General features: G+C 34.6%; 1 protein-coding gene and 1 pseudogene across 1 annotated transcript in view; one reads left to right on the forward strand and one right to left on the reverse strand.

Moving 5' to 3' along the window:
- The window catches only part of NAALADL2 (N-acetylated alpha-linked acidic dipeptidase like 2), a 757,732-nt gene that overhangs the window by 620,835 nt on the left and 109,146 nt on the right, over window positions 1–27,751 (forward strand). The window lies entirely within an intron of this gene.
- LOC134386157 (probable ATP-dependent RNA helicase DDX5) lies at window positions 17,387–26,112 on the reverse strand (annotated as a pseudogene).

Below are 27,751 nucleotides of genomic sequence, written 5' to 3' on the forward strand. Positions count from 1 at the left end.
CTTTTTTCATTTTGCATATGACCTTAAATTCAGGAGGACTTTTAAGATTTGTTGGCAGCAATCTACTCTTACCCTGCCCTCCAACACACACCCAAACACACATTCCATATGGGAGCCTTGGGCTTCACAGATGAAATGAAGTGTTAAAATGCCCCCGAGTAATAATACATCATTATTCACATATTTTATCATTCAAAATTTTTTTAAAAATTATCTCTAGACTATGACTTTATATATAATTGTAGAGATACGATATAGACATACACGTATATCATTTTTCATGGTGTCACATGCTTAAATATGCAAACTTTTATATTCCTGGAATATCTGTCAGTAGTAGATATGTGAAAAATATTTAACCATAAACTTTTAGAGTTTTAGTCTTAGCTCAGAAGGACACAATGAATTATAGTCTTACATAAAGTACTGTAATCATTAGTATCAAAACTGGTGAAGAAGTTCATAGTCAGACTCTTGCTGTTATTGCTACTGGGAAATGGAAAAAAAAAAGAAGAAAAGTCACTTTACTGTATTTCTTTGGATCCATTAAATACCTGTATATCTATGTATCTATGTATAATCTCCAAATATCTTTGTTGCCTGGAGTTTTCCAAACAATGCAAAAAATGCAAAATTATTGTAATGTTTATGTGTGTTTCTTCCTAAATAGTGAAGAACTCACATGCTGTTATAGTCTTGGATTGCATGGTATGTACTCTGATTGCTCAAAGTGCTTTAGAAAATCACCAGAAAATCACTTTTGAAAATCACAGTAACATTCATCAGCAAGAGAGATTTCCACTTACCCCAACAATATGTAGCTATACTTCAGGGTTAAGTACAATGAAACAAAGGGCGCTGCAGTTGTACTTTAAAAAAAAAAAAAAAAAGGTCCCTTAAAGTACTTCACAGATGTCAGATCAAGTTGCCTTATTGCCTTAGACTACCGTTATTTCCTATATTCTATTTTCAAGGTTTGGTTAATGCCTGCTATAGATGCTAGAATTTACGTTGGTTCCCTATGAAAGGAAAATTAAAGGAAAGCAAATAATATATCCTTTGTGAGTCTTAAATGGCTTGCTACTAGCATTCTTTTGTCCACTGAAAGAGGCTTTAGAAATTGTCCATTCCAACCCTCTAATTTTACATACAAAGTGGTTGAGGTATAGAGGTTCAAAATGGCTTATCTAAAGTCATTTGGCTAAAGTCTCAACTGTAGTTAATACTATAGCCGAGTTGCAACTTCCAAAATGCTGACTTTTAGTCTAGTATACCATTAACTGTTCAGTGTGCTATACAACTCTGAGCGTAAACACTAAATAAGAGAGTTTTCTTTAGAGGTAATAATCATCTGAAGGTTTGATAGAGACAAGCGTGGTCCCACTATCAAATGTATGTTAGTGGAAGTTCAGAGCATTCACCTCGGAATTATTTAAAATTAAAAAAAAAAAAAAAAACTGCATAGTTCTTTGATTTCTAACTCCATATACAATTATCTCTCAGTTGAAATGAATGAACATTTTTGGGTAAATAGAACTTTTTTTTCTTTTATTTAACTAGGGTATAATTCATTTGTGCTTTGAAACTTCTGAGGATAAATAGTCCTGAAAAAAAGGGTGTGACTCTTGAGAATTTACTGTCAGAAGTTTTGTCTAATCTGTCTAAAAAAGTTTTTTTTCTTTTTTTTTTATGTTTAAGTAAAACTTCACTAGCAGCAATATTTAGCCTGATATTTAATTTTTAACATCCACATAGCAAAACACATAGAAAGTAATTTTTTAAAAAAATCTCTCTAGAGAATTACTAAGTGAAACATGCCTAGATGGAAATGTAAACTCTTTACTCAAAATCTTCCAGGGGAAGAAAGCTGAAAGCTTAGTAGTCTGGCAGCAGTGGTAACCAAATATCAGTCTTAAATTAATCAAATTGTTCTAATAATAAATGTTTTGCTGGGGCATGCTTATCACCTTGCTTTGATAAATATATATTGATAAATAAAATTAATATTTTAAGTGAATGCATCTTTTTGCCACAATAATAGTGGACATCATAACTGAGAACCTACTATGAGCCAGATATTGGACCAGGAAACTCCATGCATCATTTTTATTTAACTCTCTTACTAACCTTGAAGAAGGAGTGTTGATGTTTCATCTTATATATAAGAAAATTAAAGGTTCAGAAAGATTAAACAGTTTAATCAAGGTCATCTTTGTGGTTTCAAAGTGACTTCAGAAAATTCGTTTTAGAATTTATTTTTTCCTTGTGAGAGTTAGGTACTCTCTTGTTTTCTCATTCTAAGTTCCATTGGAATTCCAGGATTTTAAGTACTTGTTAAGGACATTGTCTGTATGAATGCTCTATTTCTATAATTACCTAAATGAACAAATAATAATGGGATCCTAAAAAGCTTTCTATTTAAGAGGTTTAATCACTATAAATTGTGTACTAAAATCCACTGTAGGTCTCTAAATATAAGTATCAGAGAAATTAAAGGTAAAAAAAGCATTTCACTTTTGAAAAATCATAGAATTATTTTTTCTGTTTTTTGTTATTATTTTCATCTAGTTTTTAGAATGAAGATATTAAAATGAAATGTCCGGATTTCATCTAAGCAGAATAAAGTTTCTACTGTTTACTAACTAACTGAGGCTTAGACGAGAAGAAAAACTGACAAGGAAGTCAGAAAGGAATACTCATTCTTCTGGTTTTAATTAGCCCCTTAGAATTTACTTTTTACCAGTGTTGCTAGGTTACATCTCTGTGAAAGAACTCAATCTAATAGGTATACATTTTTGTATATATATTTTTACTCATTCCTTACAGCAAAAGTTGTGAATCTTTGGAGGAAAGTCACTGATCATAAACATTTCAGAATTCTAGATCCTGAAATCACTCTATATAGTTGTACTGGTAGATTGAAAAAAATTAACATTTTATCATGTTACTGTAACCTTAGAAATATTTTTCATGTGTGCATTTCACACTTGCTGCAGTTGCTATGGATTATGGAATCCAAATGCCATGATTGCTATGGGTTATGCAACCCAAATGACAAGGCCCACTGTACAGTCTCTTCAGATTTTCAGAGGACTTCCTCAAATGTAGCTAATTATTCCACAGGAAAAATGTCTGGCTTCAGGGAATATAATCTTATAAATTTATTTACTGGTTACTAAGAGTGATACATTATTTTTTTAGATTGAAATTCTGATGCTCCCTTGATTGCATTTCTTTCTTCTGTTCAAATAGGGACTGTGGTTAGCTGGTAGTGAGGAATATAGAAAGATTAGTAGTATAATGGGTAAAATATGGAACACGGTAGAAATTCAATATGGTACCTTTGCTTCTTCCTTACAAAACAAGGAACAACATACAATCAGAAGTTCTCAGAACCCAGAAATGATTTTTTATGGTTTTATAATTATTTAGGTATACATTATTTCCAGATATTTAAAAAAAAACATGGAGCCACTAGAAAATGTATGGGTGCATTCAAATAATTAATTTTGAAAGTTCATTATAGCTTGAATTGAACAGATTGTTATTATTTTTTCAAGTAAAGTTGCACATCTGCCTTTATTTAACTTCAAAGTTGGCAAAGCAATGTGTATTAATCCGATTGTGTGCTATAACAGAAATACCTGAGACTGGGTAATTTATAGAAAACAGATGTTTATTTGACATATGATTCTGGGACAGCTGCATCTGGCATGGGCCTCAGGCTGCTTCTACTCATGGCGGAAAGCAGGACAGGCAGCCAGTGGGTACAAATAGATCACATGGCGAGAGGAAGCAAGAGAGAGAGAGGAGGTGCCAAGGTCTTTTTAAAGAACCATCTCTCACAGGAACTAACAGAGTGAGAACTCACTCATTACTCCCCCACTCCCCCAAGGAGAGCATTAATCCATTCATGAGGGATCTGCTCCCATGACCCAAACTGCCACATTGGGGATCAGATTTCCATGAGTTCTGGGAGGACAATACATCCAAACTCCATCATTCTGCCCCTGGCCTCCCAAAACTCATGTACCTCTCACATACAAAAGACAATTATTCCATCCCAACAGTCCCAAAGTCTTAGCTTGCTCCAGCACCAACTTAAAAGTCCAAAGTCCAAAGTCTCATCTGAGACCAAAGGCTGAACTCCTTTGAGCTGTGAACCTGTAAAAACAAAACCAAATTTATCTACTTCCGAGATGGTGGAACAGACATTGGGTACAGTTTCCCATTCCAAAAGGGAGAAATAGGCCAGAAGAAAGGAGAAACAGGCCCCAAATAAGTCAGAAACCCAGCTGGGCAGACATTAAGTCTTAAAGCTTCAAAATAACCTTCTTTGACTCCAAGTCTTGCATCCTGGGCACAATGGGGCATCTGGGCCCCCAAAGCATCAGGCAGCCTCACTCTCACAGCTCTGCCAGGTGTAGCCCAGTGGGCTGTGCTGGTGCCTGTGGCTTTTCCAGGCCCATGTTGCACATTACCACTGGCTCTGCAGTTCTGGGGTCCTGGTGGCAGCCCCGCTGCATTGGCTGTACTAGACATTTCCCTCGTGGAGACTCTGACCCTGCTTTCCTGATCGGCATTGCTCTAGTAGATGGCCTCTGCAGTGGCTCCACCCCTGTGACAGGTCTCTTCCTGTGCCCCCAGGCTTTTCCATATATCCTCTGGAATCTGGGTGGAGGCTGCCATGCCTCCACTTCTCTCATGTTCTGCCGGCCTGCAGACCACACAATGTGGACACCACTGGCGTTTCAGGCTTCTACTCTCCAGAGCTGCTGCACAAACCACACTTGGGCTACTCTAGCCAGAGCAGCTGGGAGGCAGGGAGCAGGTTCCCGAGGGTAGCTGTGCCCCAGGTCTGTCCTCTGGGACAACTCAGTCCTTCTAGGCCTCAGGGTCTGTGATGGGTGGGGCACCCTTCCAGGCTTCTCAAATGCCTTTAGGGCATTTTTCCCGTTATCCTAGTTATTAGCATCTGGCTGCCTCATTGCCAAGATAATGTCTTTAGCAATCAGTTCATCTGCCTCAACCTTGCATTTTTCTCCTGCTCTCTGCTTCTCTACCTCATGACCAGGCTGCAAATTTTCCAAAGTACACTTGGCTTCCCTTTTAAATTCTGGCTTTACATCATGCCTTTGCCACCATAACTCAGAGTAGGCTGTTAGAAGTAAACATGCAGCTTCCTTAATGCTTTGCTGCTTGGAAATTTCTTTGGCCACACATTCTGGTTCACAGCTCTTAAGTCCCACCTTCCACAAAGTCCAAGGGCATGGACAATATGTAGCCAAATTCCTTGGTATGGTGTAGCAAGGGTTATCTTTTGTCCAGCTCCTGATAAGTTCCTAATTTCTATCTGAGACTTCATCATCTGCATGGTCTTTACTGTCCCCATTTCTATCAGCATTCTGGTCACAACTATTTAACCAATCTCTAAAATCTTGCATTCTCTCATCTTTTTGTCTTCTTCTAAGTCCTCCAAACTCCTCCAACCTTTGCCCATTACCTGGTTCCAAAGCTACATCCACATTTTCAGGTATCTCTTTAGCCACACCCCACTCCTCGGTACCAATTTCTGTATTAGTCCATTTGTGTTGCTATAACAGAAATACCTGAGACTGGGCAATTTATAAAGAACAGATTTATTTTTTTTTGGCTTACAATTCTGGGACAGCTGTATCTGGCACAGGCCTCAGGCTGCTTCTACTTGTGGTGGAAAGCAGGGCAAGCAGCCAGTGGGTACAAGCAGATCACATGGCAAGAGGAAGCAAGAGAGAGAGAGAGGTGGTGCCAGCATCTTTAAATAACCAGCTCTCACAGAAACTAACAGAGTAAGAACTCACTCATTAATCCCCTGTCCCCCAGGGAGAGCATTAATCCATTCATGAGGGATCTGCCCCATGACCCAAACTGCCACACTGGAGATCAGATTTCCATGAGTTCTGGGAGGACAATACATCCAAACTCCTTCACAATGTTTCCCATAGTATGTCACAAATAATTGCTTTTATTGGGTTTTATAATTTTTATTATTCTACTTACCCAAAGATACTAGGTACACACACACACACACACACACACACACACACACACACACACACTTGTTTGCTGTGTTCTGGATTTACAGTACTAAGGATGAAGAGCGTGGATGTTGAGGCACTGAGCACAGACATGATCTTGAATTGTAGGTCGTCTGTTTACTAACCAGGTCACTTTGGGAAATTTAGTTAAACAATCAAAATCTTTGCTGCTTTATCTGTAAATTGGTAATAATAATATTTTATAATTTGCAATTTAGTGTATGCATATGTTGTGAAGATTATCTATCTCACATATAATAAAAGATAAATAAATATTACTATTATATTAGTATTATATATTTATTGATATTTATTAGAGCCTTTAATATTTTTACTTCCCCTAAGTTTGACTGTGAATATAGAGCAAAATGGAAATTTTAATACTTCCCAGTGATTATAGCACGATTTTTTTAAATGGGTCATCTCATCATTTTAGAAACAATCTTTTTCAGATTTTTAAAACAAGGTCATTTCATCCCTGGAGTATACTACAGTATACTCTATAGAGTTTTAATTATTCCTTGGTAAATAACAGCAAGACTGAAGTCCATCTTATATGTCCTCAAATTTCTGTGATTTCTATGACATCCTACTACTTGCTTTTCTGTTATTAGAATGTTAGATCACTATAGAGCAAATAGTATAAACCTCAGTAAGGTCTTGCTGATAAATTCAGTATTTTGCAAATAAAGAAAAGCAAACATTCAACTTTGTACAATTGAATTGGTTAAATTCAGTATTTGAATTAAGATATTCAGTTAGTAAGGTCTTAGAAGCTTAGTCTCATCCTTAAAAATAAATTAAATGAATCCATCATTTTATAAAATTTAATTTCATCTTCATATTGCTGTATCACACTCAGCTACCTAGATTTCCATATGTATCATTTGAGTTCTTTGTCTTTTAATGTTTCCAAGGAAACTTTTCAGTTTTCAACTGGGTACTGCCTGTCTTAGTCTATTCAGGCTTCTATAATAAAGTATCTTAGACTGAGTAATTTATAAACAACAGAAATTTATTGCTCTCAGTTCTGGATGCTGGCAAGTCTAAGATCAAGACATCAGCAGATTCCATGTCTACAGAGGGCTTGTTCTCTGCTTCAAAGATGGTACCTTTTTTGCCATATTCTCACATGGCAGAAGGAGTAAACAAGATCCCTCATGACTTAATCACCTCCTAAAGGCCTTACCTCCTAATGCTATTACATTGGAGATTAGGTTTTAACATATGAATTTTGGAGGGATGTAAATTTGCCAAAGATAAATTTAGGCTATGCATAGGGTCTCCTCGGATCAAGATGACATACAATATTAATCTTGTAATGACTGAAAAAAATTGCCATGATATCAGATCCTTTTAAAATACTCCAAAAAGATGTTGTGCCTTCATTTTGGAGTGCTTTCCATGACAGTTACAGCTATATCACTCTTGATTATCATCAATACAAATAATACCAAATAATGTTATAGGCTTCTATAACCTTTGTGATGTGAGAAGGATCAGACTAAAATGGAGAATACAGTCATGCACCACATAATGACATTTCAGTCAACGATGAGCCACATACACAATGGTGGCCCCATAGATTATAAAATTTCTATCACCTAACGACACTGTCGCTGTCATAACATCATAACACAGTGCATTATTCAAGTAGGAGCAATAGGCTATACCATATAACCTACGTTTGTAGTAGGCTACACCATCTAGGTTTACCTAAGTATGCTCTGTGATGTTCTCAAGACACATTTCTCACAACATATACCCATCATTAAGTGAAGCATGACTGTATTTCATTCTGCCTTCCTACTAATAGATCTGTCTGTCTGTCTATCTATCTACCTACCTATCTATCTATCTATCTATCTATCTATCTAATAGGGGCATGAATTACCAGAGATAGTAATGGGCATATGCACCTCTGGCTAGTCCTTGTGTAATGCTGGAATCAATTTTTTTCATTCTCTAAGATAAATTACTATTACCAGTTAAAATCTTTGTTTATATTGTATTTATATTGTACATTTATATTGTATATCAGATTTTCTCATAATTTTAAAGTATTTTGCTGAACTTTTATAATAATTGGAAAAATAAACTTATTCTGTCATTTGTCATGAAAAAGGATAATATAGAATTAAAGTAAAATTCTTCTTTATAAAAAATATTTTTAGAGTTTTATGAAAGATCCAATGCATTAGAAACTTGACGTAATTAAAATGAGGTCTAACTCATCTTTTTAAATTAAAAATAGCACAAGATACAGACCTTTAAATGTGTATTTAAATATGAAATTTAGTAATTTAAGGTGGCGGTATTTGTAATATCAAAGAATACCTAGTTTTCAGAAAACAAAACAAAACAAAATACATTCACTTTTGGACCTGAATATTTGGGGCTAGAGAATGTACATAGATATGTAAAGTGATATTTGTGTGGTGAATTTTTATGGGATAGTGAGCATCCGATGGAGACTAGATTGTTCACCAGTGTTAAAGAATAAAACCTATCTAGGAGAAACAAAATGGGAGATATAGCAGTGTACAATTTGTTGAGCAATAACAAAGAGCAATTCTTAGAGAATTTAGAGTATTTTTGCACTCCAAAGTCTGTTATAGTATTTTCTGCTGGCTTCACGTGCCTTCTCTTAGACACTCATGCTTATAAATAGTTATGTCTTTGTGCGTCTTCATCAGTTCACTAGTCTTCGAAAACCTATTCTAGTGGCAGCATAAGAGTACCTTTTTAGGCTGTTTGGAGTGCAACAATATTGGCTAGGAGTTAGTTTAGTAAAACAAAAAATTATTGGCAATCATCTGGCTTCCACCTGAAATTTGCTGCTTTCTTGTATAGACACTTTTGGGGTATGGCATGCATGTCTAATACTCTATCTCGTGAAGTCAAGATTAATTCGTGCTTTTATTAAGGAGAAGAAACACGCAAGGACTGTTTCATAAAAAGCAAGCATCATTAAGAAAGCCATTTTTGACTGATTTTTATTTAATCTCCTTAGTCTCTAGTGCCTGGAACAGTGCCAGATTTCTGGGCACATAGATTGGACATCCGCTGAAAGGATTTTGACTAACATATTAATATATTCTAAAGATCCCTTTCATAGAGCAGTATTTCTTTCTTTTTTTTTTAATTAAAGCAAAAACAATAACAAAACAGAACTTAATTTGAATGAGTGGTCAAATCTTGTTGAATTGAAATTATAAGCCTTTTACCTGCTCCTTCCCACTTAAAAATCATAAATTATTGTCATGTTCACTTTCACTTAAATCAAGTAAAACTAATGTTGGATGGAGAGGAAGAAATATAACTACTTATATTTGACTAAGTGGTTTGAATTTTTTTCCCTATCAAAACCTACCGAAGGTTTTACCCTATCGTATTTCCAGTTTAAGGTGATGGTTCTTTTACTAATTTCCTATGACATAGTGAATTTCTCCCTGTTCATTTTGATGGTCCCTTAACTTGTATTTTTATCACCTGGGTAATGCAACTGACAAGTGTGTATATGAACACTGACACATCTCATCGATATATATTGTAGTCAAGGAGAGCAATTTGCCCAAAGATCATAGCCTGCCCAGAAATTTATCTCACACCTGCCCAGACAGACACAACAGTCTAGCACATCCATCAAAGTTCATGATGTAAGCTCAGTGGAATTTGAAAAATACAATAAGAAAATGAGATTGGTGTAATCAAGATTATATGCAAGGTGACAGAGCAAAGAGTTACAAGGCCATATTTTAAAACGATTATTTGTCAACATCTAAACATTCAAGTTAGGTTGAAAATGGACATCCTTTTAAATACATTTTTTCACATTATGGTTTCAAACTAACTTTTTATGAATTTTAGATATAATAATTTCCAAACATAAAAATGTGAATTAAATTAGAAACATTTAAAAATCTTTAACTTAGTAGCATGATAGACTAGGTGTTTTTAAGTCCCAGATACATAAAAAGGTGAATTGCAAATAGAAATCTATGTGTTGTTTCTGTGTTCCCATTACATTTTTATGGTCTCAAGGAATTCAAATGCTAGAATAAATTCTGACTTTATTCAACCCTAGCATAATAAACATTGATATCTTTCAGTTTTTTATGGTAGTGTCTTAACTTTTTTTTTGATATTTTAGTATATTATTCTATTTTCAGAATCTTTTTTCTAGAATGAGCACATGAATTAGACACATAATGATACCCCTATTTTACAGATGAGAAAACTGAAATTTGGAGAGATTAAGAAACTTGTTCAGAGTAACAAAAATAGCTACAGAAAGTATCAAGAATAGAATCTATATCTCTTGAATCCAAGACTTTCTTCCACAATGCAAGACTGACTTCACTGGTACTTACATGTTGTACAAAGTACTGGTGTATACATCACACTTTAGGGCTGAAATGGACTTTGGAGACTACCTGGTATAACCCATTTGATTTTATAGATAAAATAATGAAGTTGAGAGTCAGAGGACAGAATTAAGATGAAAATTCAGGGTCTTAGATTTGGTCTTAGATTTATCAACCAAATACTCTTTCTAGAATACCAAGCTTCTCCTCATATACTCAGTCTAATACTTGCACAAGTTGGAGCATGTGAATTCATTGTCTCTATTTTATCACTCATAATATAAAGGCAACATTTTCCAAATGAACTGTTTTACTAACAAAGATACTATAGATGTTTTTATTTTAAAATGCCTGTTCTCCAAACTTGTGCGTATCCAGGCACCAAGCTAACATGAAAAACTTCTGGTTTGAAATTTAAATGAAAAGCATTATTATTATGCATCACGGGCCCACAGAAAGAGTTCAAAATTTGTTTTACTTTTTATCGTAGCTTTGTAGATAGCAGATTTAGTCCCTGGAGCATGACTCTGGCATCACAGAAATATTACTTCGGGTGAATATGTAATCCTTAAATTTTGGTTTCAGCTTACATTTGGAAGTTTTAGCACCTTGGTAGTGTAGATCACATTTTAATACAAATAAGTGGGTTGATAAAAAACAAATTTTGTTTTTAGGTAGGCTTAGAAAATTAAAGTTTAAATAATTCTAGTGACAAGATCTTAAATATATTAGCATTTAGCTCAAATAATGGAACTCGAATTAATTGATGTATTTATTTCTACCATAGCCATCTTTAGATTTTGGACATAAGTAGTTAGTACAGGGTACATTTCTGACAAATGAATATGACATAGTGTAGTAAATACCTTAAGTTCTAGTTTTTCAAACGCTTCCTTTTATACAAAAATTTGTGAAACAAGTCTGTGCTGGCAAGGAAGAAGAGAGGGATCTGAAGGGATTAAATTGACTAATTTCTCTGGGTCAGATGTTTTATACCCCAACGTTGACCCCAGCTCAAATATTTCAGAGCAAATATCCAAATTGTCATATATTAAAAATATGAATAAATCTCCTCATCTGTTGAAAACTGTTTTATTGCCTGCCTGGGTTTGGAAGTAAGAATGGAGAAAGTAGCTGAAATCCCATGGTGGGGTTATGTTCCATTTCTGTGGTACTGTTCTCTTTGTTCCTTAGAGTACTACTTTTACTAATGCTGGCACAGAGATAGTAGGCTACAAAGATCAAATACCAACTTTTGTGAAAATGTATCAGATTTAGCAGCCAGGAGAACACTAAACTGGAAGTTAAGAAATGTACACCTAAATTTTCACTTGTCCTGGAGATACTTTGGTGTCTTTGGGTATTCACATAACCTCAGACTCTGTTTTTTTCATATACAAAATGATGAAGTGAGACTCAAGGATGTGTTTTTCCTTCTATCTATGAGTCTATCATGCGGTGACATTCAGAATGTCTGAGTTGTTGGATTTGTTGGTTTTGATATCCTTGAAATCTACCATGGTTTCTCTTAAAAGGTAATTTATAGTAATCAGCTCACTTATCCTTTGACTAATTCATTGGGCATTCACTGTATGCTGAAGTGTCCAGCCTGCAACATGAAAGTGCAGCCATCACCGCACAGCACTAATAGGTTGCAGCAATTATGTTGGTTTAATTCTACGTTCTCCTTTGACTGGCAAGAATTACCCGGCTCCCTTCTGCAGAGGAACTCTTTAGTTAGGCAATATATGACCTCTTTTTGGAGTCTATTCTTCTAATAATTACTCAGAGAGATGGAGAAAACTGATTAGCTTAGTCTCTTTTGTGCCTTTGTTCTTTACAATGAACTTTTGTAGCTGCTAGAGTTACTAAAATGCCATAATATCCCTTACGTTTTTCCTATGTAGCTATCAGAAGGAGAACCATCGTGGCATTTGACATTTTATGCCATGGCAATGGATCTTTTCTTGAGCTATTGTTTGCTCTATTTTGATAACCTTAAGAATAGCATTGTAATTTAGCTTTAGTATTGCAGACGGCTTTTACTGCATTTTCAGATATTTTCATTTTTCAAGCACAAAAATGAGGCCGTCTAAAAACTGCAGCCATATTACACGTGAATGAGTTTGGTCTTGTTTAAGTGACCACAGAATAAATAACAGCAATCATATAGTACAAGGAAACATTAATGAGAGAAAAGAACATTATACTTTTAGCCATTCTTATTAGCTTAAGTTTGTTTCCGTATCCAAATCTTAATAAAATTTCTGTTTCTTTGCAACAACTAATTTCTCCTCATTAGGTTTTTCCTTATAGCAGAGTCAGTAGTATTTGTACATAAAGATTTTTTTTCCTTTGACAAAACTATGAGATTGACTCAGTTTTCCATTTGGTATAATGAATAGCTGAAAACCAAGAAGGACTTAATGCAGTAAAACATAGTTTAATGTCTTTGTGCTTTGATATTCTGAAAGATGTAAATTTTTTGACTGTTAATAATCAACTTTTTAATTGCAGCTGTTATTTCTTAAGCATTTACTACATGCCATGCACTGTATCATGTGTTTTATAGTCATTATTTTTTGGTGGGTGTTATCCCCATTTAACCAGTGGGGAACAGAGGCTTCAAGATTCTACTTTGGGGGCCGAGCCCGTGGCGCACTTGGTAGAGTGCTGCGCTGGCAGCGCGGTGACGCTCCCGCCGCGGGTTCGGATCCTATATAGGACTGACGGGTGCACTCACTGGCTGAGTGCCGGTCACGAAAAAACGACAAAAAAAAAAAAAAAAAAGATTCTACTTTGGGATGGTTAACCGAAGCTTTAGAGAACAGATCATTCTATTATGGTTCACTGATAGTCATCAATACCAAAACATATCTATTGACATATATTCCCAAATGCTCTTCTAACCCTCCAAAAGGAGAAAGAGTCTCTAAACAAAATATGAGTTATTTCAGATTTTCATTCATTATCATGATTTTTATGTGAATTCAAGGTACTAGTAACTTCTGATCTTGAAATTCTGTGACAATCTATTTTAATCAAAATACTATAATATATATCATCCAGGTATGTGTTCTCCTTCCTTATCCCCAGCGGTCATGAGTTGTATCATGACGCAAAACTTTTGTGGTCTCTTATGTTGGAATCACCTTTAAAGCTTTCATCACATTCTTTAGAATGTCCCAGTAATATATATTTTTGATCACTAAGGATAAGAACGTTTTTTGAAATTGTTAATGTTAATCAAATGTGATTATAAGCATGAAATACTTAGTGCTGTACCTGGCATATAAAATATTCAGTAAGTTTGAGTTTTGTTATTATTGTTGTTAATATTAATATATTAAAGCCACGCCTCATAACTACAGTGAATGACCAAATTGGGAAATACTATTTGCAGCATTGGAAATAATGAGATGGATTTCCTCATTTGGCTTTGGAATGACTCTCAAGGCAGCTCCAGTGCTTAGCTCAGTTGGTTAGAGTGTGGCCTTGCAACACCCAGGTCAAGAGTTCCAATCCCCTTGCTGGCCAGCTGCAAAAAAAAAAAAAAAAAAAAAAAAAAAAAAAAAAAAGAAGAAGAAAAAATGGCAGCTCCAAAGAAGAAAAATCCAAAATTTTTTGATTAGCAAGAGTATGAGGTAAAGGAATACTTTCCCAAGTGAGACAATCAAAGGCCCTATTCCTTTGAATGATTAGGCCTTGTCTGTTGTTTAAAACACCCTTTTTAGGGGCTGGTTGGTTAGCTCAGTTGCTTAGAGTGCAGCCTTGTAACACCAAGCTCAAAGGTTCGGATTCCCACACCAGCCAGCCACTTGAAAAAATAAAACACTCTTTTCAATGCTTGACAATCATTTTATAATCAGTGATATAAAAATATAATAATAGCAGCAAACACTTATGTAGAGCTTACCGTGTACAGGCACTGTTCACTTTACATCAATTTATTTACTATTCACAACTTGTTTTTCCCCACCTTTGGAACACTGCTGTTTCAGGATTTAAACCATAACTTTAATTACCTAAGCCTGGTGGAGCAGGAGTTGCTGAGGGAGGCAAATGTTGCTGAATTAGAACTTGAACTAGAGTCAAGAGTTAATCAGTTTTAGAAATTGTGCAGGCTTTTTAATGGTGCTTGGTTGAAACTGCCAGAAGCACATTTTCATCTTAACCCCATCCAAGAACATTGGTTTACAACTAAATCATAAGTGCCATATATTGAATAGTATGCATAAATATCGATTCTGGCTTTCCTTTGCTATTTTTCAACAGAGATAACTTCTTTAAATAATTTTTTTTATTGTAACATAGATGATTTTACATATCTGTTGGGTAAAGAGTTGAATATCAATATCTGTATGCAATATGTGATGCTCAAATCGGGATAATTAGTATATTCAACATTATACAATGTGATCGTTTTTCAGAGATATCTTTCTAATAATGGGAAGTTGATCCTCTTTTCCTGTGGGTTCTGGAGAAAACTAACCTGTTAGTGCCATGAGATGAAAATACGACTGATCAGGACTGCTTATAATTCGCAGCTGAGCAATTGGATTAGGGTGTTTTATTTTGTGTTTTAGCTTAGAAAAAGACAGGGAAAGTAAATTGCATAACCTCTTATAAAGCTCATGACAAAATCTGAAATTCAGAAGACTGAACTAGCAATAGAAGAAAGAGCTGGTTAGGATTCCTAAATCAGAAGTTTAAATTAAAACAAAAGAAATAGGACATATAAATTCAATCAAAATGTCATGGGTCCCAAAGTACTGATTTGAAAATCTGTCATTTTTATTCTTAAAGTGCACAGGAAAAATTTGTAAATTAAAAATATTTTAATTTAGTATTTATTGGCATAATTAGTGACTTAGATTTTGTAGATCTGCTGGTGGTCTTGTAAATATAGCATAACGTTTGAAAATTTATTTAGAGTGTTTATATAAAACTATTCTGAGGTTTGTAAGCTGTTTTGTTTGTATATTATTTTCTTAAAATTCTCAGATTCAAACTTGTGAGTCTCCTGCATTAGATCTCCTCAGTTATATGTCATGTTGGTACTTCAAGCTGTAGTTATTTTATGAAGAATGTTAATGAGTTTTGTAGGAATACGTGTAATTTTTTGTACTGAGCATGGATATTATCTCACAATATTTTTTTCCTGTTAACGCCTCTTTATTGTCTACTCTGTGTCCAGCTGACTCTCTTCTGTCATCATCTTCCAACTTTATCACCCCATACCAAGTATCCCTTTAGCAGGAAGACTCATCTATATTCTCTCTTCTAGCAATAAAACTTTTGTACAGGTCTTTAAACAATTTACAGCATCTTTACATTGCAGAGACATCTCAGTTTTTTAAACTGGACATTGCTTTGCCAGCTAAGTAAATGAGAAGTCATAGCATCATCTTCAAATTAAATGGAGATAGATAATTATATAATATTATTTATGTAGAAACAATGTTTCTGCCCTTTATCAGTCATAAGAATTTTTTTAATTAGTTTGTCACAATCTTTATGTTGATACATATCAATACAACCATAGAGTCTTTGGAGTAGAATTGGACTGTAAATTTCAACTGGTTTTAAATATTAATGACTTTTTTTTGGTGTATAAACTTGATAAAAATCACTAAAATTATGTTAGCTTAATTTGCTGTTTCCAGTTACTAAGATGTTCACACGATTTGATATTCTAAAGTTACCAACAGGAAAGACTGAACGGTTTCCTCATATCAATGTCCCTAGTCACACAGTTTCTCTCCTTATGGAAACGATCATTCCCAATACCTTCTGATTGATACTATAAAAATTTCAATCAACACAAAGGAGTATAAGGATTGAAATTTTTAAAAGTTAGCCAAAATTATACCCTACCAGTAACAATTATTAATATTTAATGAACATTACTTTAATAATCTCTCAATGCATATATACAGCTGGAAAACAAACAGAGACAGAGATATTTTAATGACATAATTATTTGCATGTTACATTAAGAAAAGTCATTATATTTAATTTTACTTCATTATGAGACATACTAGTTTTCAAAGATCCCTATTATGCTATGAAAAAAAAATCCTGAAAAAATTTGAGAGCTTGTATTAATTATGCTTTTTCTGCTATCTAGTCCAATTTAAGATAACATCCGTTAAATCCCTGCTTTGTAAGATGTTAAAAATAGCATACTTACTATATCCTCCACTGAGTCCCAAACCCTAATTGCTAATATTTATTTACTTATTTTGATTTATGTTATCAAGGATTAAAATCCTTATATTTTATTTTATAACAGTAAGTTCCAAGTGTTTGATTATTTGCTTTTTAAACTGAAATGGATTCAACGTTTGTCATCAGTTTTATTAGCACATTTTTATTTCTGAGTGTTTCATTCGGAGTAATCTCTTATTTGGCTGGATTTTTGTTTTATTTTTTAAAAGTCAATTTAGTATTTATATTTTAAAATGCAGAATTCTTAAATTTTACATGACATCATATTTAGAAAATAAAATACAATTTCCATTTAGTTTAATCTTCAACTACTTTTCACCGGAAGGCCACATTTCATTGAATTATTATGGTTCAAACACTGTATATGTACTTCTGTGAAAATAATACTTGTATTTTCTAGTACAAAAAAAATTAAAAATTGTTTCAGTAATGTAGAGAAATATTCAATTTAAATAGCAAAAAGTGAACTATAATAGCTACATGCCACTATTTCTGGTTGTGCCATGCTTTCTAAATTGCTATGTTGTGTGATAACAAAAAATATAAAGAGCGATTATGAAAAATAGACATCTATATATACTTCTAAAGCCGTATTGAGAATATCCTATTGGCACTAGATACCAATTACGGGTGCAGCCACAGTTAGTAGGATATACATATGCTTATTGGTCATGCCATGTGCATATTTGGGACATTAAGTCCATAATATTACTAAGTGCTATCATTACTATTCTGGTAAGTCCCTTCTGAATTACCAGTACTAAAACTGGAGTGTATATCAACAGACACAAAATGACTTTCAAAGTATTCAGTGTTATAAATTTGCAGCATCACATAACACAGTTTTGAGTTTTTGCCCCAAATCTTTCTTATGAATAAACTCCATTACAATTTTCCCTGTCTCTAAAGGTATTAAATCCACCACTTTTGTGTGACAATGGTACAAATGGTCATTCTCCATGCATCCTTAACCCCTGGAATGACCTGAGCCTCTGTCTTTGACCAACTGAAGCAATGTGGGATTCATTGCTTGACTGGCTTCATAAAGCAGAGATAAGGTTTATTCACTTGCTTTACGTTAGTAGGTTTCAATACTATGAACAGTTCTTTCAATTAGATGAATATAACCCTCTGAGGAGTTAGGTAGTCATAATTCATAACAAATTTTACATCTTCACCATCTAGCCCTCTGGAAGCCACATCCATAGAAATCAGACTAGGAACTTTTCCATGTTTGAATTAATTTAGAAATCCATTGTGTTCCGGTTGGCTCTTGTCACCATGGAAACCTATGGCAAGGCCCCCCCCCCCGTCCTCATCATTTTTCTGATAAATTCATCACATCTTCTTTGGGATTCAACCAAAACAATGCGTTTTTTCTCCTTCTCATTTATGATCTCCTCCATTAGACAAATATGTTTTTCATTCTTTCCTATATCACAACAATCTGAAGAATGTGTGGTTTTTATTAGTTCTGGTGCACTACTGTTTATATATTGTCTTCTGGAAGTCTTCAGCAAGCTGTCTTGCTTCTTTTGGCCAAGTTGCACTAACCTTAGGGTTTGCCTATCAAGTCTTATCTGATACAGAACTTATATAGGTTAAAAGCCCATATTAAGTTCTATATGCTTCATTAAGGACAAAGTAGGTAGTTCTTCACAGAATGATTTTCTCACACACTGAAAATCCGTCTTCTAGGTGTTGCAATACAGATTTCTACACCTCTGTCCAAGTAACATTTGTTGTCCCTCGGGGGAACTACAAGCAACATGCTTTCCATTGTTCAGCAGCTACTTGCTTTACCTGTTGACCAGCCTGATTTGGCATCAGTATCAAGCAAAGAGACCCATTCTCCCTCTCTGGAAATGGCTGATCATTGATGTGAACTATGGCAGACAGTAAATAAGACATTTTCCTGGATCCAGTCTGAACTAGTCCAATCATATCTAATCTATTTGGAGCAGCTGGCTTTCCCTGAGCTTGAATGGCAGTGGGTTCACTGAAGTTCTGTTTTGCAGTTATACGCATGACATTTACAGAGTGGTTTACCTCAGGGAAATTCAGAACTGGCTTGAAGCAGTCATACCCTCTAACCAGAAGTAACTTCCTTGCTTCCGTGTGTTTCCACCTCCTGTGCCGTGTCTAGCCAACAGTATGTTCTTGATTTTTAAAACAATTATTCTCAAATTTAGGCATCTCATCAAGATTCTCCTTCTTTTTAACTAGTTTCTCTCTAGAGTTTCTAGACTTGTATACAGATAGGGGCCCTTCCTGACTTCCTTCTAATCAGGGTGTGTCAGTACCTCTGTCCCTGCCAAAATATCAGTCACTCAAGTAAGCAAATGTGATATTAATAGTTATGGTTGGTGAGGGAAAAAGCTGGAGAGAAACAAGTGTGTTCAGTCCCTGGAAGTGGCTTCAATAAGAGCGAAGCCTCGAGCGATGGTGACAGCTGAAGAACAGCATGGCAAGAACCGAAATTGTGTGATTAGAGAGTGGTGGGAATTAAGGAGGTTATTGTATTTTTTTTAGAAAGGATTTATAGGTACCTTTGTCTCTAAATCCTTGAATGTTTGAAAGAGTCTATCTGTTGCCTGAAGAATCTACTTGTTGCCTTAAAAGATAACTGTCCCTCTTATTATAATTATTATTAAACTATGAAATTAATTAAATTTTGAATGTGGATTTCTGGTGGCTGATAATTAGTATAACTGTGTGTGTGTGTGTGTGTGTGTGCGCGTGTGTGCGTGTGCGTGCGCGTGTGTGTGTGCGCGTGTGCGCGTGTGTGTGTGCGCGTGTGCGCGCGTGTGTGTGTGTGTGTGCGTGTGCGTGTGTGTGTGTGCGTGTGCGCGCGCGTGTGTGTGTGTGCGTGTGCGTGTGTATGTGTGTGTGCGTGCGCGTGTGTGTGTGCGTGCGCGTGTGCGTGTGTGCGCGTGTGCGTGTGTGTGTGCGTGTGTGCGTGCGTGTGCGTGTGTGCGTGTGTGCGTGTGTGCGTGCGTGTGTGCGTGTGTGCGTGTGTGTGTGTGCGTGTGCGTGTGTGTGTGTGTGTGTGTGTGTGTTTCTATGTGCTTGTGTACATGATTCATCTACAGCAAGGTCACTTAGATAGGAGGACAAATTTTAGAGAGTCGAAAACAGCTTACTGAGGATTTATCCTTCATTTCCCCATTTTCTGTACCCTTCCAGGGACTCCCTCATCTAATTCTCTGGAAACTATACCTTGTTAGACCCATTAGCTTATTTTACAAGTAATCAGTGGAGTATTTTGTAAACTCACAAATAAATATTTGAGATGCTTGTTTGTATATTTTGAATAGCAACAAGGCTGTGTCTTCATAAGCAAAGTGAAGTGAAGGAGCAAGTTAATGAATTTAATTATCATAGATGACCGATCTGAATAGTTTGCACAAACATTATCTCTTCCACAGTAGGAAATTTTTTGCTTGAATTACTCTGATAATTGCTCAGGTCTCCATTTTACCTGAGTAGGCGGTCTTCAGCTGTCTCTATATATTCATAGTTGAATTAGACTAGACTGAAAAACTAAGCCTCTCGGAGATATTTTGGGGAATTTGGAAGATTCAAGTGGTTAGACAGACCCTTGTAGTTGGGCCATTAAAGAACGAAATGACAATATGGTTGCATTTTCTATTAAGATATTTGCTCCCATCTAGGGCGGGTGTGGGTTTTTGTGTGTCTTAAAAATGTGTATTTTATAACTGGAAATATATTTTTAAAAAATCATCTTTCAGGGAAAACAATATTCTGCCTAAACTTGATATTTGACAAAATAAAAATGAGTTCAAGTGAAAAATAGTGGTTCATTGCCCTCTCCTGTATCCTGAACTCAGAAACGTCATATTATGTACTTATGATTCTGTGATATCATTTGATAGTGAAAAACACAACAGGAGCTGTAGGAATAAGCCTTCAGAGTCTGCACTAGTGACTTTTGTGCCGCGTTTCTGCTACCATGGGTCTTAGTTGTTTTTGGAGGAATGCACTTGTAAAACAAAATTGCTTTTAGAAAAAGTAGTGAGATTTAAGGTACAGGCTAATGGTTGATAAATGAATGATTCTAAAGGAAGAAAGAAAATTACAGCAGTAAAATGTGATTTTTAAAATGTAAAGTTCATTTTCATTTCTCCACATAGTCTTACTGAGGATGAAATTGAAACATTGTCTATAGTGTGGAATTGCTTGTGAATTGGAGCAGAGTATGGATATCTGTATGCCTTTGCATCTCTGCTTGGTTTAACTTGGGGTTTAATTCTACAGTTCTTTTTAGGAATCTTAATTGGAAGACCTTAGTCCTGAGTCAAACCAATCAATATGAAATCTATTTTACACATGATAAGAAAATAGCTCTTATTAACATCAGCAACTGCTGTGCCTGAAAAGTGATAGAAGGCTATATTTGCTAGTGATTTTCTTACCATGAAAATTGCCTATGTCATGCATTTCAGACACTCAATTTGAGCAAACATTTCTCTGTGAAGAGTATAACAAATAAGCAGAAATAGAATTTGGAACTTGAGCTCAGACAACTCAAGATAGTACAGTATAGAATCAAGTTGATAGGAGAGAGAATGTGAGAAAAAAAGGATGACTTCACACACATTTTCACCTGCCTGAAAAAGGAAAAAAAAAATGGTGAGGAAAAAAGATTATCCTTACCTTTGGATGAAATTATCATTACTGGTACCAAATCTTTGAGAGCTTTGAATAACTCAGCAGTGCCCCGAGGTTTATAGCAATTGCTTTGAGATGTTATATGCTCACAGGTATTTTAACCCTAACATCCTATTTTAGGAAAGCCTTGCTCTTTTGATTATTTAGTATCTTTAAAATGCCTTTCATTGTTACTCATAAAAATGTTCCATTGTGATTTTGGCTGCATAGGAAATGTCCAGTGTTTCAGTGAATGGATTTTGTTTCCTGTTTGGGAACTCTCTAAAGGAATGTGTATGTGCTTTCCATTGATCTATTTATCTATTCTAGACACTGCTGGGCATTGAGATTCAAAAATGTTCTTTTCTTGAGAAATTCGTGGTCTAGTGCCAGTGAGAGATGGGTATATACATATTAAAACTCAGAAATGTAAATGCTAGTGGAGGTTTACACCATGTTTTTGTTTTGTTTTGTTTTGTTTATTGAATCATAATTATACATATTTTGGGGATCCAGTGTTCACATGTGTTGATCAAATCAATATTACTAGTACGTATATTGTTACAAATTGTACTTATTCTTTATGCCCCTTGTCCAGTCTCTCCCCATCCCCCTCTCCATCCCCCTTCCCACCACTGATAACCCTAGATTTCTTCTCTCGCTCTGAAAGAGTAATGGTTATTCAGTTGATTTGTTGCCTAGATGATCTGTCCAATGCTGAAAGGTATGTTGAGACCCCCAATATTATCATAGAACATATGCTTCTTCTCTCACTCTAGAATGGGCTTTGTAGAGAAAGACATCCTCTTCTTTTCTTTGGTCTCTGCTGGTGGTGACTCTCTTTGTGTCAATGCACTCCAGTGGCTGGCAGACTACCTGAGTGGAGGGTGTGATGTCTAGCCACTTTTGTGGCAGCCATGGTTACTGTGGTGGCTGTGGTGGGCTGTGATGTTTTGGCATGCTCCCTGGTGCTGGTGATGTGGCTGGTTGTGGGCAGGTGGTCCAGTCTCCTGCTACATGCCCCAGGTCCCCGGGGGGACCCCAAGGCACTGGTGGTATGCCTGGTTGTGGGCAGGGGGTCCAGTCCCCGGCTCAATGCCCTGAGCCCAATGCCATGTTAAAGGAGAAACAAATTGTTTATTAATATACTCTGTTTTTCAAAATAGTATTTTTTGAGCCTTAACCTAGCTCCATGCACAGTGTTACTTAAGTGCTTTACATACTTGATCCCATTTAGTCCTCTTAATACTATTATGAGATAAATATAGTTAGTATCCCCATATTACAGATAAGCAAACTAAAGGTAAAAATGGCTGAATTTCTGAGCCAAGTCCATGCATGCAGCTGGTGAATGTCCTACCTTGATTCATATCCAGGCCTGTTGGGTTCCAGAGTTTGAGTTCCTAATCATTAGCTTAAATGTCTTCTTTATGTAAAAGTTATATCATATCGCATATTAGTATCAGTGAATGTTCAATAAAAAACAGCGTTTATAATTCTTATCTAAATTTATTTTTCATTCTCACTTCATATCATCTGCTTTCAACAATTTATTAATATGTTGTGTCACAATAGATATAAAAATTGTTTATTTGCAGGATTTTTTAAATAGACACCAAATATTTACAAAATAAGTACAGTAAAATTTACTCTGAATATTCACAGTCAGATTCGTACAGTCTGAATGCTTATATATTTGCCATGGCTCATAGAAATCTCTTTATTTCATTCTTCATACCACTTCTAATTTTAACTGAATAATTGGTTTAGTTCAAACCACTATTATACTTTCTAAATATTAGAATTTAAATGTGATAGTTTTAACACCATCGTAAGTTGACAAGTAATTTACAATATTTTGTTCAAAACTCATATGAGTTATTATAAAGCCTTAAAACCATACATGTGTATCTATGTACTTTCTTAGAATATTCTTTAAAGTGTTACAAATACTTTATACTTTTATTCAAAATGGCTGTTTTAATTTTTTGAAGAACCTTCTTTATTCCAAACATACAACAACAAATAAAGTATGAAAATAGAAAAAATAAGAAGTCATACCAATGCAGGTATTGGCCATGGAGAGTTTATCTCCTGTGCATATAAATGTCTAAAAATGCAGTTCTCAAAAAAGGGGATCAAAACCTGACTCATTGCTTATGTAGAGCTCTGCAAAAAGTGAATTAGACCAAAAAAAAAAAAAAAAAAATCAAGCCCTGTTATCAATTTCCACCTGTAGCTATATGAGGGGTCTTCCAAAAGTTCATGAAAAGATTTACATTATGTTTCAAGTCTATTTTTCCATGAACTTTCTGAAGTATCCTTCTGGTTTTCTATAAGCTATAATCCTAAAGAAGTTAGTAACTGAACCAAATTATCTGTTGCTTATAGTTGAAATTTTTCCAACATTCCTTTTTCCAATAACTCCATGGGGTAAGAGTGCCAAAATTCCACTATAATAACTTCAGGTTATGACTTTGTGGCACCAACCATAGTACAACTGGATGAGTCTGGGGTGGAATCACTACAAAGACAGAGAAAAATAAAACATAAACCTTTCACTTAAATGAACTCAACCTGCAAGCACAAATTCCAAATCAGAAGAAATTTCATTATGAGAAAGACAACTAACAGCATTTAAAATATAAATTCTCTATAGAAAAAAAAGTTAGGGAATTTCATAATATTTATTTTTACCCTAAATTCAAGGAATAAAAAATGGATTAAAAGTAGACATAGGCAAAGAAAGTATATATAAAACTTGGTAATAAAATATATACATTGAAATTTTTTAAATGCAATAATTTTGCATTTGATTAGGCACAGTTGCAGAAAGAATTAATGAATTAGAGGTTAGCACTGAGAAATGAAGACATAATAAATATAAATATAAAAAACAATTACAAAAGATTGTAGAATTGGTGAAGGAACTCTAATATCTACCCAAAACAAATTTCAGAAAAAGAGATTAGAGACAATGGCAGAAATACAGTCTTTGAAAATATATGAAATAAATGAAAGATGACATTTTGGAACCAATGCATACCCCTCGAATTTCTTTTAAAGTCAAAAATTATTATGTCTGGTTTGTTAATTTTTAAAAAAATTTTATATCATATTTACATCTTTCTCTGAATTAGAAATTCACTGATTCACATTTTTGTAATTTTCAATTACTTGTTATAACTCTTATTCTTAAAATTTCAGAATACATTAATTATTGTTTCATGAGAAAAATTTCATAGTTTAATTATCTTATTTGATATTACTAAATGAGCTGAATATGTAATACTCTTGGGAAAACATATATTAAAATCAAAAGGAGAAATCTCAAAGTAAATCAGTGTAAAAGCCAACAAACTGAGCCTAATACCTTTGTGTTTGCTGGAATACAGCTAGATAGAATGTTGATAGAAAGACAAATGACTATGTTTATATAATCAAATATTATCAAAGCAAATAATCCAATAACATCACAAGTTCATATTGAATGAATATTTCTGATTTAATTCTTAGTTTTTTGTATCAGGTTACTGTTCAATGGTATTTTCCAGAAAATTGACTGACTTGGGTCAAATTTGGCCCATCTATAAAGATGCTTTTTATCTTATATATGAAGTTTAAAAAGGGGGTTGTAGGATGTAGAACACAGCCATGTTCTTGGTTCTTTAAGATTAGAACTTACTCTGCAAAACTAATCCCTACTCATATTCTTAAGGTTTTTAATGTGATATAAATCTTAAAGGATAGTTACAAATCTCAGGTTTATGTTGCAGTCATGCTAATTAATAGACTTTTATGGTTCCTATTTATAAATCAAACTTTAAAAATGCATTAATAAATATTAAAAACTTAATAAAGCTTTAAACCTTTTTTACATCATTAATGGACAACAGCACAATAATTGTTCAAAGCCTTCCTGTAACTTAAAGACACAGGCTATAATTTTTTTTCTTTTTGGAGAAAAATTATAAGGGGTATGAAGGAACAATTAGCAGATAGTTGGGTCTTTAAATTGAGTTATACATATTTTCATTAAAAACCCTATCAATCAATCAATAAAGAATATAAATAATCAGCTCCATTCCTTGTCCCTAGAAAACCCATAATATATATTGTTTGAATAAATGAATTAAATTTTGATTTTGCAAATGGTACCTTCTTTTGGTTTTTGAATATCTGTTATTTTGTCATGCTGAAATATTCTATAAATTTTAAAATATACACAATCATGCATCATTTAACAATGGGGAAAGGCCCTGAGAAATGCACTGGATTTCACGGTTGTTAGAAAGTGTACTATGGAAGGGAACAGCAATGAATTTTCCTGTTATCTACACTGGCCACTAGTTGCATAAGCATTAGCCTTCTAATTGTGTTACTAATTCTCTCCCTGATTCACTTTCCTCATCAGTTAAATTAGGATTAGAATAATACCACCCCCACAAAGTTATGAAAATCAATTTATAAATAGGGACTGTGCCTTGCTCCCAGCAAGCACTCAGTGAGTGTGAGCTAACTGTTATTAAGTATTATTTTGCAATGGGGATGAATGGGACTCATTTAAAAATACAAGAATTCCAAACTAGACAGAAACCCTGTCAGTTGGGGTCAGACCTAATGTGTCAAGTGCTTGTCTTTCTATTTTAAAAGTCTACACTACCTTTGGGAGGGTCACCACATGGGTAAGCTAGGCACTCCTCCTCGACATATTTTGCAGTAGGTTTGTTTCCACCAGCATCACCGCAAACACATGAATAATGCATTGTCCTACAACAGTACAATGGCTATGACTTCACTAGGTGGTAGGAATTTTTCAGCTCCATTACGCTCTTATGAGACCACCATTGTATATGTGTCTTTGACTGAAATGTTGTGATGTGGTGCATGACTGTATAAAGTGTTAGTTTTGGTTCCCTCACAGGTTTTCCAAAATTTAACAAATACTGTAAGATATAGCCTACAAATAAACCGAAGTGGTGAAAAATAAAGAAGTAGTATGTGATCTGGGTAATATCTTTAATACAGTTTTTCACATGCCCAGGGATCATAGGACTAACATGTGTCACTGTTTATTGCAATATTAGAAGCTATGTAATTAGGGTGGCTTCTCTTATATTAGAAATAATTCTATGATAAGTCTTTTAACTGTTCTTTAAAGTTCTTTTGTGAAGGAGATACATTACATTGAAAGTTAAAGAGTCAGCTGACTTTTAAGACACAATGATTACTAAAAAAAAAAATTGAACAATAGGAAAAAAAAAGAAATGCCATGCTGTTAGTGAAGGAAAAACATTATTTAGTTTCTACTTTTTAATAGATTTTTTAAAAATATCAAAATGGAACAATTTTAGTATCAAGTCACATCAGATTAGTTACAGAAACCTGTCCTTAAGTCTTAAGTTAAATGATACCCTTCACAACACAAGCCTAATCATAACCCTGTTCCTATTTCTGTCATTGTTATTTTGGTAGTTACTGTATGGAATCTAATCTCAAAAAGTACATTATATAATGTTATTTTAGAAATCCCAAATACCTGTCAAAATAGTATAAATAAATATATAGGAAAAATATGTTTAAAATTACATATTAAAGTTGATGCTTAAAAATCTTTAAATATGAGTTAGAGAACATTTTATATTTCTCATTTTCTCCTCTACTCTAGATATTTGAATGTGCTGTCAATAAAATTTAATTTTTAAGTAAAATGAACAGTGGGATGATTAATTTGGTCAGTCAGGGATTATTTTGGGGGAAGTTTTACAATATAGTGTTGCTCAATTCTAAAATTCAATGCAAAGTTCTCCTGGCATGATTATCTCTAGCTGCCTCACTCATGTATATGAATTCAAGGAGACACATTTGTTGAGAAATTATATATTAGTTATTCAGGTTCCTCTCATATTTTTGGAGGCTCAGGATTCTGAGAGGCAAGTGGTATCCTCCTTAGGGTTCAATCTATGCAGGCCTCAGCCTTGCTTGTCAGGCTTCCTCTGGCTCCTAGAATCAAGTTTAATCATAATCTGCTTGAATCTCCAGTTTTGTCATAGTCTGTGATTTTCAGACTTGTGGAGAGTAAAGTAAATGAGAAATGTTTCATAAATTTGGTTTGTTTACATTATATAGAGGCGCTACATGGTAAATTCGGGTTCTCCAGAGAAACAGAACCAATAGGATGTGTGTGTGTGTGTGTGTGTGTGTGTGTGTGTGTGTGTGTGTGTGTGTGTGTGTAGTTGTACATGTAAAGAGATTTATTATAAGGAATTGGCTCACATGATTATGGAGGCAGGAAAGTTCCAAGATCTGCAGAGTAGGTCAGCAAGCTGGAGAACCAGGACAGCCAATGTCATAGTTCCAATGTGAGTCCAAAGGCCTGAGAACCCAGAGAGTTGATGGTGTTGT

This window comes from Cynocephalus volans, chromosome 1, assembly GCF_027409185.1.
Source record: "Cynocephalus volans isolate mCynVol1 chromosome 1, mCynVol1.pri, whole genome shotgun sequence".
Lineage (NCBI taxonomy): Eukaryota > Metazoa > Chordata > Mammalia > Dermoptera > Cynocephalidae > Cynocephalus > Cynocephalus volans.